The sequence below is a fragment of the Strix uralensis genome, chromosome 3 (genome assembly GCF_047716275.1).
Source record: "Strix uralensis isolate ZFMK-TIS-50842 chromosome 3, bStrUra1, whole genome shotgun sequence".
NCBI classification, from domain to species: domain Eukaryota; kingdom Metazoa; phylum Chordata; class Aves; order Strigiformes; family Strigidae; genus Strix; species Strix uralensis.
The window spans coordinates 38,227,990-38,243,752 of record NC_133974.1 but is presented as its reverse complement, the minus strand read 5'-3'; positions in this window follow the sequence as shown (position 1 = coordinate 38,243,752).

The window sequence follows — 15,763 nt, the reverse complement described above, 5'->3', positions numbered from 1 at the left end:
TGTAAGGCAGATTGCTATCTGTTCTGAAAATCACTATATTGAGGCAAAGAGAAATTAAAAATGGTCTTCCTAAGACAATATAGAACTCACCTTTTGGGGATTTCAATTCCAGAAAGAAGTATATGAAAAAAATGATATGCAGTACGTTATTACCCATTTGAAACATATGTTTATGTTAATAATAGAACCGCACTCTTTTTTTAAACTGATGCTTTTAGCACTAATTATGTGGCTTCCGTCACACCACACATTCAAGAGAAAGAAAAAATGAAGGGAAATTAAAGGATGAAAGAGAAAAATGTTGACAAATATTATTTTAAAACAGTTTGACATAAATTATGAGCTATTGAGTACACCAGCAGTGGTGTTTCAATGATTGGTATGTAATTACCTAGGCAGGAAGGTTTTAAGAATTCATAGCAACTCCTTAGCATGTCTTATTGGATTTATGCCAGCATGAAGGATTTGATAATGAACTGCTAATCCGACTCTGCTCACTACCTGCCCAAGGTTTAAAATGTGGCTCTGTCTAAATGTCAGCTGCAATTAAGTGTTAGGACCAAAAGCATCTCAGAAAATTAGAAAGTAGTAAAATAGATTTTAATGTCTATTGTTGGTATTTATGGTTCTTCTCGTGTTTAATCACTCTCAGCCACTGCACACTGCACACCTTCTTGCATGTGGCTGGAAATAGTGTTTAATAGGAGAAATGGGATGAAATGAAGACAGGGAGTTTAGACTGGTAAAACATCCCAATAATGATATTTGTTAGAGAGTAAAAGAATCTCCTAATGGCAGAGGGGGAAACCTCAGTGTCTGGGACATGTCCAATTAAACTTGAAAAACATTAGAAAATGTTCTCCTTGGAATGGGAAATAGATGTAATTAATATTTTTCATTACAAGTTTCTGTTATTCTCAGACCTTTTTCCAAGGCAAGAAATTTGGTTTGTTTCCTATCACTTCTGCAATAAGTAGTTTCATTGCCTTAAATATTGAGGTAAATAAAGTTACAACATCTATACTAACTTTGAAACTGGAAGTGGAACATTTAATCATAGCCTAATCCAGATGCCCTTCATGCTTACCTATTAATTGATGTCCTCTAAGGAGTAATCTAAGGCTGGTAAAACAGGAATCTCTTTTACCTTGTTCTAAGATAAGAACAGTTGTAAGAACATTTTTACTGCAAAATATTCCTCAGAATTCATGCTAGTAGTCATGATGTTCTTTTGTGACTATCACTGAGGGAAGAGGAGCTTTCTTGGAGTCACTCCCAATTTCATACTTATCAGGCAAAACCAGGAACATTTCAAAGAAGTGGACACCTGCTAATGTAATCCCAATATTTTAAGAGTATGAAAGGAATGGCTTGGTAATGGGGAGCTACTATCTTGTTAGTCGCATGGTAAAAAGTAGTCATTAAACTGGGATCTGTCACATCACACCAAAGCTGACTTTACTGAATCTTAGAAGTGAATCACTTCTACTTGTTCCTAGGCTGAACTACAATTGGGACCATTACTCATTTAGACTGCGCTGATTTTTCATTATCCTGATCCTGACTCTGTGTGCAAACATAAAATTGGAAAGCACACCATAGAGACTATTGTTATATATACATATACATACATATATATACACATACACGTATTCATTAAAATACATATATATTTAGACAGTAAGAAACAAGAATTCCAGTAACTTGACTAAATGCTATTTATATTTTTCTAATCCAAAGAATAGGAATTTTAAAAAACAATTGCATTTCATTTTGAATTAAAATTATCAGTTTTTCAAAATTTTCACAGAAATATTTACCAGTATTTTTACATTTTTTCTTTACAATGAAGTTGGATAGTTGACCCTAAAAGATTGTTCTTCACTTCTTTCATCTCAGAAATTGTAGGATATATAAGGAAGGGCAAAACAAAAACCTAGAAATTAGCATGATATGCACTTTTTCAAAACAATTTTTTCTTAACTCCTCTATTTTTCTAGTGGGAAAACATAAAGAAACCAGTCTTGTTTATTTCACGGTGTTTTACTTTCTAACTTTCTGGTTTTTCCTCTGATGGAAAGAACAGTTTTTAGAAAGTAAGTGGCTTTCTCCATTAGTAATGAAAATATTATTTTATAAACTATTTTTAATGAACAAAAAATCTTAATACATTATCAAATAAAAATTCAGCCTTATTTTTCCTTTCTTTAACTCATTAGAAAATTACAATTTGAATAGTTCCACTATCCTACCACCTTTCTTATCATGTTCTGAGATAAGATTTACAAAGGCAAGCCATCTAATAAGCACTTAGTTTCCAGAGTATTTGCATGATCTGCAACAGTAAACATGCTACTAAAAAATTTTCCAAAAAAATTGATCATTGCAAAGTATAACAGCAGTGCTTCCCAAGAAGCAGGCAGCACTTTTCTGCTTTCCAACTAATTCCTGCCAGTGCTGATTCTGTGCTCGTAGAGTTTAGCAGTGACCTTGATTCAGAACTCTTCCCAATTTCAAAAACCAGTGAGCGATCCACTGACAGCATTCAATGCACCCTTGGTTGTTCATGAGCATTTTATCAGACCCTGAGAGCAGTTTTTCCAGCTGACAGATCTCTTTCATGAGGCTTAACTAGGTCGGCCACTCACATTGTAATGCATGTCTGGATCTGAACTCACTGGTCCTGCCCTGTCTCTGCTTGCTCTAAAGATTCACATTTTCAGAAATACCTCCTTTCTGAAAAATCTGCCCAGAGTGAACTACAGTCTGAAGTCACAACGCACTGACTAATCATCACTATCTCTTCAGCATACTGCATTAGCTGATTAAAATAGAAAGGGCTTGATGAGTTCAAGCAAGGACAACTATCAGAAATCTGTTTATTTCCTCCTTGTATTATTTATTTTATTTTATGTTATTTTATTTTTAATGATGAGGGAAAGAGAAGGGGGAAAAAAACCACACAGATTTTAAGAATAAGTAATTTTACTCTTAGAAGTCAATTAATTTTTTTTCAGTTCAGTCTCACATTCCCAGTTATAAAGCCAGGAAAAAAGACTAGCCCTGCACACTTGTGTGGAAATCAGAATACGATTCTTTTGCTGAACACTGAGAAGAATCAGTGAAAACTAGACTTTACATTTGTTAAAAGACAACTTGGCAATAAGTCAGAAAAACTAGGAAAGGCAAAATAAGGATGAAAAAAAGCACACTAAAGTAATTTTTCAATATATCTCCATATTCTTTATATACACCTTGCATATAGAATGGCATATGAGATTAGTGATTCTCGTTTTACAAGTTAGGTAACTTTCACATCTCTGTCAAAGTTACTTGTGGTTCAGATAGGCACATTTGAATGAAATGTGACTAATTTAAATGAAAATTTAAATGACACTTAAATTTAAAAAATACTTCTTTTTTAAAAAAACAAATAAAAGCTCTAAACCAAAACAGATCAGTTTCACGGGTAGCAGGTTATTAATTACTGGATATGTCTTATTAAACAAGATTTTAAATTATAATAACATTAATTTTTTAAGGACACCTTTCTTCTGCAAGAATGCAGCACTTTACCCTACCAAAAGTATTTAAATCTTTTTTTCCTCATACCTTAGGTAAGGAAAGAGGGAAGGGAAGGGAAGGGAAGGGAAGGGAAGGGAAGGGAAGGGAAGGGAAGGGAAGGGAAGGGAAGGGAAGGGAAGGGAAGGGAAGGGAAGGGAAGGGAAGGGAAGGGAAGGGAAGGGAAGGGAAGGGAAGGGAAGGGAAGGGAAGGGAAGGGAAGGGAAGGGAAGGGAAGGGAAGGGAAGGGAAGGGAAGGGAAGGGAAGGGAAGGGAAGGGAAGGGAAGGGAAGGGAAGGGAAGGGAAGGGAAGGGAAAATGACTTTATTCATCTCATTCAGACAGCTGGAGACAAACATCATATAAAATGAGGAGAGACCTTTAATTGATAGTTTAGATCTTTAGTTCAGAGTTTGCATGAAGTCCACTGGTCATTCTTTTTTACATAAGCTTTAGCAGACTCTGCTAAGACAGGCCATCAGAGAATTAATTTGTACTTGTTTAACATTTACATACTTTGTGAAAACTACAGACCGAGGAAATTGGAAAATATGTTTCAAAGCTTAAAATAATCTCTTCCCCTAGCAACTGCTTAGGAAAATGAGACCTTTGACTTTGATTCAGAAATTGTTTATGCTCGTAATGGTAATTACATCAGCATTTGATGAAGGTTCCCCATTCTGTAAAGGGTAACTTTAAAGCATATGAAATATCAGAACAAGCACGGAAAAGCCACAAAAGGTTCAATTCACAAATGAGATTTACAATGTTTGGAGCACATTCTGTGATTACGTCTAGATTAAAGGTAAACCAGGCTGCATTTTGATATCATGGTGATAGGCAACCTGCAAACAGCCTAGACAGCATGAACCCAACTATGGACTGTATTCAGCCCATAGGAACAATCACTTACACCACACACCCCTCCTTCTTACCTTTTTGACAAGGCATCCTCACACATGCACAAGTCCGATGCCTGATATTTTTTCATAAAGGCCTAGTACCCCTCCTTTCTCTCTCATGTATAGTACTAAATTCCATGCACTCATTGAGAATGTATTCTGTACAGTTCTTAACTCCACCTTCCTTTCCTGTCTTGTAAGCATTACCAGTTACTGAAATTATTATATGTAATGTAATCTGATTTTTCATAAAGATATAGTCGTTATGACTAACAAGATAACATAGAATCAAAGAATAATGTAGACTGAAATGGACCTCTGGAGGTTATCTGGCCCAATCCCTTATTCAAAGCAGGGACAACTTCAAAACTACAGTAAATTGCTCAGAGCTGTGTCCAGTTCAGTTCTGAATGCCTGCGGAGATGGACATGCCCCACATCTCTTCAGGCAAACTGTTACAGTGTTTGATCACCTTCATGGTGAACAATTTTTTCCTTATATAGAGTTAAAATTTTCCTTGCTTCTACTTGGATTTGTTCTCCCTTGTCCTTTTGTTTTGCACCTCCAAGAGTAGCCTGGCTCTGACTTCTCTATACCTCCCATTCAGGCTGTGGGATACTACAATGAAATCTTCCCTGAGCCCTTTTTTCCAGGCTGAACAAGCCAACTTTTCTCAGTGTCTCCTCATGCATCATGTGCTCCAGTGTCCCAACTTCTGGATGGTCTTTCACTGAACTACCTCCAGTATGTCCATGTCTCTCTTGCTCTAGGGAGCCCAGACCTGGACCCAGCACTCCAGGTGTATCCCATCAGTGCTAAGCAGAGAGGAAGGATCTTATCCCTCAACTGGCAGGCATTGGTCTCTCCCCTGCAGCCTTATATACACTTGGCTTTCAGCACTGAAAGGGTACATTGCTGACTCATGGTCAGCTAGTTGTCCACCAGGAGTCCCAGGTCCTTTTCTGCCAAGCTGCTTTCCATCTGGTTAGCCCCAAGCCTGTACTGGTACTGGTGCTTATGGTTATTCCTCCCCAGGGGCAGAATTTTGCCTTTCCCTTCATTGATGGTCATGATGTACCTGTCAGCCCATTTGTCCAGCTTGATGAGATTCCTTTGAGTTGCAGCCCTGCCCTCCAGTTTACTGTCAGTTCCATTTATCTGGATTTTGTTTGTGGATTAAGTTACTGAGGGTGCACTTAAACATTTATCAGCCCTAAATTATTCCCTGAGGAACACCACCACTAGCCACTTACCACTTGGACTTTGTACCACTGACATCTACTCTTCAAGCTCATCTTGTCTGTTTGCAAGTGTCATCAATGTAACTTTTCCTATCCCTTAATGTTAAATTTTTTATTTTAAAAAAGAAAAATTAAGAAGAAACAAAAGCATGCTGTTCATTTCTTAGGTCTGAAAATCCCAAGTCCCCATGCTCAGCTTTCACACACATGCTTTTCTGTTTCCCAGAAAACACTAAAAATAATATTTTCATATTCTAACATCTAGGGAAAAACAAAGAGAGGACAGATAATTTTCCTTTTAAAGTTAGTTCTTAAAAATGGATCTTCTAAAGGGTTATCTGAGTTCATGACACCTGGATGCAAATTGCGGGAATCTTCTGAGCACTTCTACTCTTTCATTTTTTTTAAAGGAAATTGGCAAACCACAAATGCTCAGAGCTGCTCTTCCTTTCTTCACAGGCTACTCGTGAAAAAGCCCTCTTCAACTAATATGTAAATGTGTATTGCTGCATAATTAAGGATTAGAAAAATGAGGCCAAACTCATCCAGTTTACTTTTTCCAGCCAGCCTTGTATAAATGAGATGGCAATCTAGAAGAAGTTGGTCTTTTCATTTAAACTGGGACTGTTCCAGAGGACCACGTACGAATAGAAATATTTATTGAAGGTGAAATATTCCAGACTTAAACAGTGGCTAGGAACAGCAAATTCCTGAATAGAAATTAGTGTTTAATTGTACAATATTTGCTTTTTTTCATAATGTTTTCATTAAATCATAAATATTTTTTATCTATTTCAAAAAATAGAAGCTATGTTGCTACTTTGGCATTTTTGAAAATTTATTTTAGACATTTATTAATCGTCAATTGGATACCTTATAATTACTTTTTCTAATTTATTTTTCTACCATTCTGCATTAAAAGTAGCACATCTTTTCCTCTGAGAGTAGTTTGGTGCATGGACACATGCCTATGTTTGCAAGTCAGGTGACATTCAGAACTGACCTAACATTGAAATATATGTCCTTTTTTTGCTGCCGGTGACTATCAAAGATCATCTTAGCCCTAGTCCAAAAAGTAACAGAAGACTTCCCTTAATATAGGTCCACCTCATGTCAAAATTCAACAATAAAACCCCTGTTGAAGAAAGGCAGAGGTAAGGACAAGATATGCAAAGAGACTTAGAGACAAATTCAAAAAGACATGGTTACCTCAAGTTCAAATCTTGGTCCTGAGGAACCCTTCTTGATCAAAACCCATGCAACTGTTAAAATGCTGTTAAAAAACATTTTGTCAAAGAATTTCTTACCAGCTACTACTTCAGTATCGGGAACAATTTCAAATAACAGCTACCTGAAACAACGGTGGTGATAAGAAATGATTAATTGCATTTCTCTTTCCATCATTCCTGCAGTCCCTTAACTCATGACAATAAATGGGCAAGCAAAATGCCACTTGCCTCTAACCTAGGATAAGCAAGGTCTGAGTATTAGCTTTCTAGCTGTTTTTTACACGAGGGGACACCTCAAGGTAGGTACTCTGCAGAGGTGCTTGCAAACTGGGTGAATATCAATGAGGGATCAAATACCCTGCTCTGGCAGCAATGGTCTGCCAAGTCTGATCCTGAAGATCCTCTGACATTGCTAACCTCTAACATCCTTGATATAACTGCTCTGGCTGATGATGAGGTCCCAGGGGGACAGGCAACAGAGTTTGGTGAGGCTCACATGCTCTTCCTGACTAGCTTCCTCTACTGCCACTTCTGGCACTGGATGGACCTTTCCACTGACCCAATGGGACATTTTTGTTTTCTTATTCTGGCAGGGTGACCCAAACTTTACACACACAAGTGGTTATGGACTTGGCTCAAAAAACTTTCACATTCCACATCAAGCCTGTCCCATTTGCTCTCTTTTCCATGACCAGATCCCATGCAAGATGCTCACTGTGTCCCTTGAATCATTATCTATGAAGAGAGACCATCTTAGGTGTCTGGGGATTTTGTGTGAATTGAAACATACACCAAAGACTGATAGGTGAGCCCTGAATGTTATGAACAATGTTTCTGACTTTGTTCACGAGCTGAGGTAGTCAGCTGTTGGCCTTTTACACAGGTTATGCCCTACCTCCCCCTGCACACGCACTCATGCTCCACATCCCCCTTGGCACTCTGGCACTCCAGGCCAGAGGTGAGGAGAAGAGTGGCAGGGGAAGAGCAGCAGGGAGGGAAGATTAGAATGTGTTGGAGAACAGTGGTAAGGTCAAGGTATCACAGAGATATGTTTTCTCTTTTAAATAGAAATATCACCAGTGCTGCTTGATTTCTCTCTACCTATGTGGCATTTGATTTGTGTGCCCTTGCTGCAAGCCGAACCTGGTCAGAAATGGTGTTTGGACCTTGGGAAGGTTGATCAATAAAGCTTGGGCATCTGTGTTGGTTTTCACTGGGATAGAGTTCATTTTCTTCATAGAAGCTAGTATGAGGCTATGTTTTGGATTTGTGCTGAAAGCAGTGTTGATAATTCAGGGACATTTTCATTATAGCTGAACAGTGCTTACACAGAGACAAGGCCTTTTCTCCTTCTCACACCACCCCACCAGTGAGTGGGTTGGGGGTGCACAAGAAGATGGGAGGGGACACAGCTGGGACAGCTGGCCCCAACTGACTGAAGTGATGTTCCATACCATATGACATCATCCTCAGCATATAAAGCTGGGGGAAGAGTGGGGAACATCTGGAGTTAGGGTGTTTTGTCTTCCCAAGTAACTTTTACACATGATGGAGCCCTGTTTTCCTGCAGATGGCTGAGCACCTGCCTGCTGATGGGAAGTAGTGAATTAATTTCTTGCTTTGCTTTGCTTGTGTGCGTGGCTTTTGCTTTACCTATTAAACTGTCTTTACCTCAGCCCATGAGTTTTCTCACTCTTACCCTTCCAATTCTCTCTCCCATCCCACCTGGGGAGAATGAATAAGTGGCTGGTTGGGGCTTAGTTGCTGGCTGGGGTTAAACCATGACAGCATCTGCTTTCAGGGTATAAAACTGCATCAGGTATGAGTGAGCCCAGCAGAGCAGACTACCTGGGTTTTCTGTGGAAGGAGTCTATGTATGAGATTTTTCTGCACCTCATTATTAGGCAGGCTGGCTTTGCTGGCAAACAGGATATGGTGTTCAACTGGAAACACCCGAGCAAGAGTCATACGTCATTCTCTAGTGAAGGTTGGGGGTACAGCCCTTGTGCAGGGCCTGGAGTCCCTTTCCAGGGTCATTAAAACAGCATCAGGCTGGCTGTCGTGGCTTGGAGGATACAGTGGTGCTGGGGATATGGTGGAGCCAGGGTGGGGGTAACAGGGCCATGCCTTGGAAGAGCTGTGCTCTCCTGGTGGGGCACTCATGGGTGGTGCACACCAGTCAGTGCTGCAAGGGCCACGTGGGCACAAATGTATCAGTGAATCCACCAGGTCCAAAGATCCTGGTACCTGCATTCAAACACCTATGCCATTAAATCATTATATCTCTGACATAGTTTCTGGCCCAAACCAACACTCTCCCAAAGTATTTCTAGACATGGTTTCAGAGTTACCACAGGCCAGAGACCATTTTCAAACAGCAGTTTGTGTGTGGTTATTTTGATGGATAAGATTGTTTAATAGTATGGCTGTGGCCAGATGTCCTCAGGTCCAGTGGCAGTAGTTAATTACTGATATAGATGGAGACCAGGTTTCCCTAGGGCCCTTTTCAGGACTCACCTGAGGGCATACTAAGGCTAAACCACTGCAGACAGTGAGGAGTGTTGACCCCAAGGTATCACAAATGGTCCTGTCCTAGGACAGTTTCCATGACAACCAGGAAGACTGGTTTTATGGAGCCTGAAATATAATACTTTCATTGACATAAAAAGCAAGCTTTACCTTTGTCTTTCTGTAGGACACTATGTTACAGTTCTGCTATGATACCCTCCAGCTCCCTTTTCTAGACAAGGTGGCTACCTGAAACTCATGGTGGTAAACCCTCACACAGGGCTTCCTAAACTGCTGTTGCTCAGGGACCACCACAGGTGGCCTCAAGAGGCACTCCTTTGTGGTGGCAGTCCCTGGTTCTGTGTTGGGCTGTTTTCACATGCAAGGAATGGAATGAATTTTTTCTTGTCTCCCTCATGCACCACTTCCTCAGGAAAAGATCCCAAACCTAGCCTCCATCATCTTTTCCCTGTTTTTACACACTAGCAGCTCCCTTGCTGTCCATACTGCAGTCATAAACAGCTTGCTTCCTCTTTGGGAAGTGGAGATTTCAGATGAAATATAGATCGTGTCTGGGGATCCACTACACATTCATATATTATTGATTTATGGCATTGCATTGTACTGCCAGCCAGTTACATACCCCCCCCCCAAATTATGGTCAAACTCTGTCAGATTCTTTTCCTGAGACAATCGTTAATTCTGGAATATATTTACAAGATTTGAAACTCTGCTTGTCATTTTATAAAACAACACAGTGCAAAGCACACGCCAAATATCTCCCTTGTTAGCAGACAGTCCTTGGAATCTGTATGAATTCCAGTTTAAGGACATAATGAATTTAAATGGTACAGACCCACAGACATTAACAGGATTTACTAGATACAGAGCAGTTATAGTGATGTACATAAGCTGTATTTTATGGTTTTATAAACTAAAAATTGGCAGACTCTGTTAGCCAGCCCTAAGTAATAGTGATCCTGACTTATGTGTAGAGCTCCTCATTATGTTTAGCAAACCACACACTTGCCTTTTAATTAGTCCCATGAAAGCTGCAGCGGTTGTGGGCCATGGTGAGAAGGGCACTTAGGGAGTGATAACAAATTAAGAAAGACAGAAAATGCTCTGAAATTTGTGACTGTGAAATTAACAGTAATACAGAGGGGAATGGGAAGAGGCCTTCTGCATGTTTACTGTTGTCTTGAAGCTGCAGCAAAAAAGTCCATCAAATTATATATTGCAGTAATTAACAATTTCCAGTCTCCATACAGTGATTACCTTCAGACTCGGGCTTAAAGCTCCCCTGTCCCTGCATGTGAAAGTGTAGGCACCTGTCAAGTCTGCACACAGTTCTGACACTGTAAAAGCAGAGAAACTCCAGATTTTCTATAGTGCAACTGGCAGCTCCTTCTGAATCACTTTATAATTTCTGTAGCTGAGTATATCAGGTAACTTTATACTTCTGAAAATCACTATGTGTACTCCTTTTGTCCTCCAGCATGTCATATAGTGGCATATCTGTATTCAGTCAATGGTGTGTGTGGCAGGGGAGTTGGCTCCAAGTTGTGGCTAACTAGTTGTGTGCTGTCATTCCCTCTCTCCAGATGAAAAGCAGAGGATGCTTTGAGTCTCTGTACCTTTACTGTCAGGTGATGCACAAAAAAATGAAGTCAAATATGGGGGTGGGGTATGTCCTCATCATCCTGCAAGTCATCTTAACCTTGCATCGCAGTTTCAAAACAAACTGTGTAAAAAACATTTATTTCTTATATAACAGCTTATTAATGTTACTAGTTACTTTGTTGATATATAAATAACTGCTCCAGGCAAAGTCCCAGCTCCACTGCAGTTAAATTTAAAACTGGAATATCTTTCTACCTCTGTTGGATGTCAAAAAACTGTTCAGTAGTTTGAAGTTAAAAGAACTCCTTTTTATTATATCTTCTGTGTATGATGTTTTCGAAAGTAAAAATACAGTTAGGCCAATCTTGAGTAGTAAAAAACATAACTCTTTTTCTGTATAAGATTAACAGGGCTACCCAGTGGTTAATCAGTAATATGCTATTATCTGGCATTATCTCAAGTTTCAAAATGCCCTTGCAAACTGGATTCCCTTCCAACAGCCAAGTGCTCTTCATCCTTGCTGAAGAGTTTTGTTGTTATTTTTATATTCACCCTTAGCTTTGGTACATAAGCTACTAATATACATTCTTGCATTTTTCTTGCAGTCTCTACATGGCTTGAAAGGCAATTTCTCCCATCAGGGAGCACTGTTTATCAATGCCTTGTTAGATACAAATGTGACATGTTTAAGCTTCCAGGCTTTGACATTGCAGAGGAGATGCTCTCAGACAATGATTCCTCAAGAAGAATTTTCTCACCAAGCAGGATGAGTCCTAAACTTAGAAGCAGGTATGGTACAGACAAATGAAAGAAGATAGTGAAAGAAATGTATGGAGGCTTTATTTTGTTTTACTTTTGTTTTATCTGAAGCCTATTATGGTTATCATGATAAGACCTCAGCCTTAGCTAGATGAAGTAAAACTTTTCTGAGGGAAGAAGAGGAATTAGGGGAATAAGCCAAAAAATACAAGTTTCCTGGTTTGTTTGAGTTCTTAAAAATCAGGAGTCCTGTCATGCTCCAGCATGGGTAAAGGAAGGCAGTGGAGCAGAGACAAGGAAAGAGATGGAAGAATATGCTCCAAAAAGTTTATGCATCCATCAAAGCCCCAGGAGTGCAGGCACCAGGCCAGCCTTTCCGCTGCCTCTTCCCTCTCCCCTCACCCCCCTTCCCAGTCTGGTGACTTAAGGCAAATGAGAGTCATAGGTGCCAGCAGCAAGGCAAAGGGGAGAGCAGCAGTTTTCATGTTGTTCCAGCACTGAGAAAGTTACTCAGGTTGCTGACATATGTTGTGGAGACAGATTTCCGCAGTATGCAGACTGAAATGCATAATCTGAACAAGGTTATGAGCCAAACATCTACAGTGTTTATTGAAAACATCCCTGATGTTTAAAATTCTGTGGTCTTCTGAAACCCAGAAATCCATCCCTGCAGTTATTTCTTCCTTTCAGAGAGAATGAGACACACACATGCTTTGGGAACACGTGGGTCTCTTTTTTTTTTTTTTTCCCCTCCCTCCTTGCAGGAGAGACAGTTTAGCCTGCTTTTCCTGGTTCACATCCTGGGATGAATCACTGCAGACAAACAGCTCCAGCAGAGATGCAGTTCAGAGGCCCATACAGGAGGAGAAGAGTAGCTGTCTGTCACTGTGGGCAGGGATCACCATGCAGAGACAGGGAGAGAGAAGGAGAGTGATTTATGTGTGTCCCTTTATGAGGGTGTCTGGCTTTCAGATACTGTGTGGGATTTTTCTTTGAAAACCAAACAAACACTAGTTATATTTCGCTTAATTGTCTGGAAAAACTCACTCCTTCAACCAGTCACTCTCCTCTTTGCTCATTCTTTTAACTCTCACTCATGCTAAGCTGCTTTAGAGGTATTTTTGGAGATACTCAGGCTTGGAACATTGCGTTGCTCCTAGGTGTTTTCAGACTTTCTTGCATGACGTTCCTTTCCACAGCGCTGGTCTTTAGGCCAGCCAGAAATGAGGATATTGCTGAGCACAAAAAAAGCCTTGTGTACCTTTCCCAATAACTGCTTTAAAGGCTGTAACATATCTGCAGAGGGATTTTAGTGTATTTTAATATGCCAAAGGACATTTAAAGACATTGCGTGATGACATTATGCATGACACCTCTCCCCTGCAAAGGTGAGAAGTGAGAAGAAATAAAGGCTAGACAGGATTATTTGTTTAAATGTACCCAGACCTGGCTCTATTTAAAGGGGTACTGTAACCTCTTAGCTCTTGTAAAACTGACCCTTGTGTCTCTGTACGTATGTGTGCATACACATAAGAGAAAAAGAGAAAGCAAGTGTGAGTATTCTTGTGGCAGTACACAGAGCTGTTCCTGTCCATGAGGCACTGGTTTTCTGGAATTAATATCTTGAAAATTTAGAAATCCTGCAAATACAAGAGGGAAAAGCTTTTGCATAGGAGGAGAGAACTGGTAAAATTCCACAATTCCAGAAATACAAGATTTCTTTCATATTTTAATGCCAGATATTTTGTTTGTACATTGCTTCCTTTTAGGTATAATCCCAGCTATCTATGGGCCCACCTGAGACTGTTTCATGTATTGCAGGCTAGATAAGAACTTATCCGCACTCTTGCATTATTTAAAGTAGCTTTTTAGAGCATTGCTGCAAATGTAAGCTGGATTCCTGACATAGCACCTCTTACAGTTTGTGTTCTGGCAAGCACATTTCCTAGCTGCTGCCCTGGACGTTGCTATGAGTGATCTGTGTCACCGCTGCTGGTGGTAACACACAGAGGGAGAAAAGTCTGGGATCCCCTGGACTGAGGCATATCGTTACTTTCTCAAGTAAAATTTTATTATTATTTCTCTTTTCACTGTTGCCATGTACCATTGTATTGGTCATACTGGTTAAATGTCAAACTGCATTTCTGTGAAACACATTAGATTTTTCATGGAAGGGATTGGAGCACTTAGACTTTCAGACACTCATTTGCACTTGCACATAATGATTTTTGGTGTATATGAAATATGTGAAATGTGTATACACACACATAAGCACACAAACACACATAAATATATAAAATCCCATGCTTATTTATTTTATTAACAGCTTTTTGTTTATATTGAGAACAAAGATATGCATTAGACTTCATTTGATTTCTACTCAGTTTAAAACTGAGAGCTATAAGCCATTGTCCTATAGTTAAAATAAATTCAACCCATACTGTTCCTAGGAGTCTTCTGTGCTTTAAAAGCCCACAAAGATTTCACATTAAGCAAGCAGTGAGGAGAGCACAAGATTTCTATTTAAACAGAGCATACCAGTTGTCATGGATATGCTGAATAGATAGCTAGTCTCTCTTTCTTTAAGGTGCACAGGTAGAATCAGTTGTAATCTTGGCTTCAATAATCTTGAGGGGAAAATAGCTTTACCTTGAATGTTTCCTAATCCCACAATACTCTCATGGCATGCAATTGAATGTGCAGTTACTCATAGCATGACAATTTCTGTGGTGGGCATTACCAAGAATGGTTTAATTTCTCTAATATTTTTGTGGAAGGTATTCCCTAATGTTTTTTGGGAGGGGTTTTAATCATAAAGAAAAAAGCCCTGAGAAAATTATTCTGTGAAAACGGGATTACATTGGTAGGTGCAAAAATTCATTAATATTTTAGCACACTCTTCTCTGACTTGTCACAAAGTAGAGTGAGGGTGGACCTAGGAGGACCTCCACTGAACACTTTGCTTTGACATAACCCAGTGACAGCTGCCTCTACCACTGTGCAGAGGGCTTAATGTCTGACTTTCAGAATAATTTATGTCATTCAACATGCTAATAGGTCCCTCCAAAGCTGTTTTTTTACTACTTCTGTAACAAAATTGTTCAAAGTAAGATACACATGACTATACCATGCAGAGAAAACACACATTGCTACCGTGAGAATTATATTATTTTCTACCATCAGCACCAGGATGGTGCATGTATTTTGGGAAGTGGCAGGGCTGAAGGACAGCACAAAGTTTGAATTTCTACCTATACCCTTACAGACAACAGCAAAAACTAAAAAAAAAAAAAAAAAAAAGCAACAAAACCACTAAATGGCAACTCTATTTACTTCTGGTGAAGATCAAATAATTTGGTGGTAGTTCTTACATTTTGGTTGTCTTGATCATGTTATTATCACGCTGTTTTCCTCCCTCATTTCTTATCTTTCATCTTTTCCATAGGCTTATATCCAGAAAAGCTACTCCCCAGACTTGGACAAGACTGCACGTGAATTGTAGCAGCCACCTTGGAAATACCTTCATTATTCATCAGAGAGCATTTGAACATATGCCAGTTTCTTTGATGGGGCCTCATTCAGAAGCCATCAGGATCAATGGGAAAACTCCAGTTAATAAGATCTTAATGCCAGTCCAGATCTGATTTCAAAGTTTTCCCAAGAAGGATTTGCTTATGGTAACACAGAGTATAGTACTTGATAATTCTTGTGCACGGGGTATTTTTCATGTGAAAGAAAATGTTATTTGCTTCCATTCCACTACTGAAAAGCTTACATGTGTCCTTGGGTTTTTGGCAGATGTTGAAAACAGATCAGGAGCAGATGATGTGAGAGTAATAATATGTCCCTGAGCAACAGCAAAGCAGCAGGTGCAGGAGGAGCATATGCCAGATTCCCATCAGCAGAAGCAGCCGCATGGAGGGCTCTTGGGGACTACAAG